Consider the following 6134-nt stretch of genomic DNA (forward strand, 5'->3'; position numbering starts at 1 on the left):
TTACTTATTAATTAACATATTTTAAGGAGTTTTTGATAAGTTATTTCATAATTCCACTATGAACATCATTTCTCAAACACTAAAAAATAACTTATCAACTTATTACATTTTGATATCCGATAAGCAAAACCAAATACCTTTCTAAAACTCTTTTTTTTACACCGGATAATCAAATAAACACTTATACTAAAAAAACATAAGTCTTGTTTTAAATAAGCATTCCCATCTGAATCTGCTACAAAGTTGGTCATATTTGGATCCATGTAACATACTGATTTTTACCACAAAATTTTTCATTTTTAAATATGGAAAACATCAAGTACTATAAAACCAAGTCGTCAAAATCCCAGGTGATTCAAATACGGTCATCCCAAATCATAGTATCAAAAATGAAAAATCATAAAATTTGTAAGCCAGCGTGTACAGTCAAACCTTCACCTTTTCACGATCATCCTAAGTACCTGAAACATATTTAATCCATAATTTTAAGCACGAAGCTTTGTGAGTTCCCAAAATATTATATACAACTCAGCAAAATAAACAACTATGGGTTATCAGCAACCCTGTAGATTAACATCACATTTTAGGGGTTATCAGCAACCCTAGGGACTATCAGCAGTCCTGTGGACTCACAACTGTCCAGGAGATATCAGCAACATAGTTCACAATTAACATCAATCAAAAAGTAAGACCCAGTTGGTCAGCATGCATACACTACTACACAGGTAATATACTGAGAATACTCACCTCATAGATAGCAGCTAAATCAAGACAACTCTCACACGGTGAAGACTGGTACTACGAACACCTGACATCAATAAAAAGTACCCACTCAGTATACACCCTAAATCCCCTTAATTGACCAAAAGTCAACTATGGTCAAAAGCCAAAGGTCAAAGTCAACTTGACTAGCCTCCACGTCGTGGCCTCCCATAGGCTACGTTGTGACATCCCCAAATTTACGGCCATTTTAAAACTTTTTGTTTATGCTTTATTTAAAACCAAAGTTTATTTATTAATGCGAAATTTGGTCTCGTAAAAGTATTTCCGAAGAAATGTTGTTTTATTGATTTATGAAAGTCTGGGATGTCATAACTGATACAAAGTATAAGCATAAACATGCCTTACAGTATCTTAGACTAATAGTTTATATCTCCTTGAATCTCTCATCATACATGTAACTTTGTACCTCTACCTATGACACAAAGAAGCTGAGTGGGTCAGGTTAGGAAACCTGGTGATTACATAGGGATTTTAATCCCACAATATTATTATATATATATATATATATATATATATAATATTTCAGTAATATTGTAAAACCAATTATTACCAAACAATATAGATGTGCCTCCAATTTGGATATCTATAAACCCTTATACCTAAACATACCCACCGTCCCACCCCAATCGATCCTCACACATCCTAATATACGATTATCATGAAGGATTTTCCCGCCTGATGAGTCATTTAGAATAATCAAGTGTTTTTCATCTGGAAGATGACCAAACATACTTTTACAGTTGCCTGATCTGGACCCATCATTTATGGTCATCTAAGAGACTGTGCAGACATACCATTACAGTTGTCTGATCCGGACCCACCATTCCTGGTCACCCAAAAGAATAAGCAAACATAGCATTACAGTTTTCTGATCTAGCCCTACCATTTATGGTTATCAAAAAAGGTATACGATTTGTACTCCAGTACGTATTCCGTACCATCAACACTTGAAAGTGTCAAGGAACATAATTCTACTCTCCTTTCCTAACCTACACACAAAATCCTGAATAAGACTACCCAATATCAAAATTAATTGAACTAGGTATCTATAATAAGTTTTATCTTTATTAACGGGCAAAACTGTTAGATTAGTTATCTAAGCCCATACATATAATTGATATGTACTTGAATTGATAGTGGCATGGTCCTTTTGGGTTGCCTTCACACTTGCAACTAGATAGGATGATTAATTGAGAAAGAGGAAGAAGTTATTAATTTGATTAATAAATTGGAATATATTATTTATTAATATGTTATGGAAATAATATATTAATTAGTAATCATATTGTTAATTAATATTTAATCAGAAATTAATTTGGAATTAATTTTGGGATTAAAGGAATTAATTAAAAGTGCATGGACTAAAAGTGTAATTGTTCAATAGTTGAGCAAAAGGATCCATAACCTTCCTAGGGAAGGTGGTGGACGAAATTGCATGGTATATGTAAGATTATTCTAGAATTTCTAGATTATTTTATCATATATGGATAATCAAAGGAGGTGGATAATTACCATATTTTAAATTAGGGTTATCCATTGCATCCTTGGTGCACTATATAAAGGGTCCTAAACCCTAAGAATTTTGGCCACTCTTTAGAAGAAGTAGAAACCAAAAATTTGATCTCCTTCCTCCTCTCTTATATCATTCTCTTGCATTGTGTGTTTGTGAGCCATTAGAGGTGTTACACTAGGGACACTAAGTTCTCAAGCTTCAAGATCTACAAGGGAATCATTGTTATTACAATATAACAATCAAGGTATGTAACCAAACCCTAGTTGTACATAGATTTCGAAAATTGTAGTTACTTCCTAGGTTTCTCCTTTTGTGTTCAAGTTTGCATGTTCAATTAGAGAAAACCTAGATCCAAATCATTAGGGTTGCATGCACAAATAGGAATTGTTGTTATGCTCAAAACCCATCAGTGATATCAGAGCCTAGGATAAGTTTTCTATTGAATATGATGCAATTGTGAATTGTTCAAAGGAGAAGGGAACAAAATAGTCATTCTGTTCATCAAACTCGGCGAGTTGATCTTTGAACTCGACGAGTTGACATGCAACTCGACGTAGTAATTGCCTAACTCGACGAGTTGCACTGTCAGATCCAAGATTTTCAGTTTTGATAATTGTCTCATGGATTGATTAGGATAATTACCTTAAAATTCGTTTTAATTGTTTAAAATTGAATATTTTAATCAGTAATTTTGTATCCTTATCATAAATTCATGATTGGGTTAAATTTTTGATAAATATAAAATTAATTTGTTAATTTAATTATTAAAAATTTAACCTAGTATTTTTGAAAAGTTTTAAAAATACATCATTGGTTTTAAAATTTAAAATTTAAATTAAATAGTTTAATTTTGAAAATTTTAAATTTAAGAACCCTATTATTTTAAAAGTTTAAAATACACCCTTATATATATTGTAAAATTAAAAGTTAATATATGTATAAGAAAAGTCAGTCTTACCGTTAGTAGACATCATTCACGAAGCCGATCTATAAGGGGGGTATAAGGAAACTGCCTATAAAATGACGGTTAAATGGGTGTCCACTTTCACCCATCGCTTCCTTGATTGGCGGAGGGTCATTAGCTGAATGGGTTTGATAAGACACTAAACTCTCATTAATAAGTATAATGATATATATATATATATATATATATATATATATATATATATATATATATATATATATATAAGTAACTACTTTTTTTTATAAAATTCTCAATCTTAGTTACTTTAGGAAAATGTGAATTTGATACTAATCCATAAAATTGCACATTGCACTTTATAAAAGTCGTTAGTGGACCGTGTGTGGTTAACCGGCACACTAATATGGACTAATAAAGGGTCGCAATGGGTAGCTCGTAAATTATCATTGATTAATGGAGTGTGTGTGGTTGGCACATTAATTAGGTGATAAACGACATCGAAAGTACCAAGCTAATTTGCATGATTATTCACACCTTGTTTGTGATCCTCGGTATCCCAAGCACAAATGGAAAGGGCATAATCGAGATTAAACATGCCATTGAATAGTTCAATGAATCTCAAAAGATATAGAAATTTCAATTAAAACTTAATTCGTTTAAATTTTGTTTTTAGTGGTGGTGAAATTAGTAAATCGTCATTATCTACCTTTAAATAATTTGCAATTAGATTACGACATCCCTCTTCTGAATTGTGAATTATTTAGTTGGATCCTAGCCGTAATATTTCATTTGAGTGTTATATTAAGGATTTTTTTATCTAATCAAATCTTATCATTTTTCTTTTTTAGGTGTAAACTTCAAACAATGCTTTCGGTTCCTCCAACAACAACTCCAACCACTTCTCGCTCTCGAGCATCTGCTCCAAAGTCACTTTCGATGGTACCAATTATAATGATTGGATACGCAACATCACGATGGCTTTGCGCTTCGAGGACAAGGAATATGTTCTCAAAAAAAAGTTGAACGTGATCGATGAAACTAAAGCTACTCCTGAAGAAATAGTTGAGTATAGGCGAAACTACAACGATGCGACCAAAGTGTCGTGCATCATGGTTGCTACTATGACTCCTGAGCTACAACGGTTTTATGAGGACTATTGGCCATATGAGATGAACAAGGACTTGATGGAAAAGTACCATCAACGAGCTCGTCAAGAGAGGTACGAAATTGTGAAGTCACTCATTACCAGCAAGATGAAGGACGGAGAGTCCGTCACGACCCACTTACAATGCATGAAACGATATGTGGATAGTCTGTTGAAGCTCAATGTGAACTTCAATGAGGAATTGGCTATTGATATAGTCTTGCACTCATTGCCTAGCTGTTATGATTAGTTTATTATGACTTATCATCTGAACAAGGACGAAACCACATTGAGTCAACTCCAAAGCTTGCTGAGAACCACCGAAAGTGGAATGAAGGGAAAGATTATTGCCTCCATTCATGCTGCTACTGCTCCCGTCTTGGCCATAGGGCAAGGGAAGGGGGAGAAGAGGAAAGCTCCCTCAAAACAAAACTAGAAGGGAAAGTCTCAACTCGGGTCGTCAAGTAATGGCCCCAAAGGAAAATCTAGGTCCGAAGCTCCCCCTGCCTCTGATCTGAAGGAGGCTACTTGCTTTTACTGCCATGACAAGGGGCATTGGAAGAGAAGCTGCCCCAGGTACTTGCAAGATATAAAGGATGGCAAGGTTAAGCCAACCTTGGCAGGTATTTACACTATTCTATCTAAAAACTCATCACATTTGAATTCTTGGGTTCTTGATATAGGGTGTGGCTTTTACATTTGCTCTGACTTGTAGGGACTAAAAAGAAGTGAATATGTGGAAAATGGGAAGATGAACCTAATTATGGGCAATAGGAGATCATCGCCTGTTACCAAGATTGGTGTTTATTCTTTAGTGCTTAGTAGTGGGTTATGTTTAGATTTAAATAATTGTTGCTACTCGTCAGAAATGACAAGAAATATTATTTCATTTCATGGTTTATATAGACAAGGTTTTAGATATTCTTTTGATAATGAGAATGTTTCTATTCATGCTTATTATAATGGTGTATTTTATTTTGAAGCATTACCTTGTGATTGCGTGTATGAAACTGTGATGGTTGTAGACGATTTAGGAAATAGTGTGTTGCAAATTGATTCGTCTAATGGTTTAGACAAAGCATGCTTGTGGCATTGTCATCTTGGACATGTCAACAAGAAACACATTGCCTAACTCCAAAAGGATGGAGTGTTGGAATCATTTAACTTAAGGTCTGATGATACATGCGAGTCTTGTTTGCATTGGAAAAAAAAATACTAAATCACCTTTCACGGGTTCTTGTGAAAGAGGTGAGGGATTGTTGGATCTCATACACACGGATGTGTGTGGGCCCTTCAGATCCACCACAAGGGATGCAAATTGATTTTATGTGACTTTTACCGATGATTATAGCAGATATGGATATATCTACTTAATCAAGCATAAGTCATAAACCTTTGAAAAGTTCAAAGAATTCAAACATGAAGTCGAGAATCAATTGGGCAGGAAGATCAATATGCTCATATCTGATAGAGGTGGTGAGTATCTTAGTATTGAGTTCTACGACTATCTCAAGGAATGTGGAATTGTTTCATAACTGACACCTCCTAGGACACCACAACTTAATGGTGTGGCTGAGAGGCGTAATCGAACCTTGTTGGACATGGTTCGTTCCATGATGAGTCGGGCCTCACTTCCAATTTCATTTTGGGGGTATGCCTTAGAGACTACCGCCCACATTCTTAATCTTGTTCCGACAAAGAAGGTTGCCAAAACACCTCACGAGATGTGGACAGGGAAGGTTCCCTCGTTGGCACATATCAAGGTTTGGGGT

This window comes from Lactuca virosa, chromosome 2 (genome assembly GCF_052849685.1).
Source record: "Lactuca virosa cultivar CGN04683 chromosome 2, Lactuca_virosa_CGN04683_v6, whole genome shotgun sequence".
Lineage (NCBI taxonomy): Eukaryota > Viridiplantae > Streptophyta > Magnoliopsida > Asterales > Asteraceae > Lactuca > Lactuca virosa.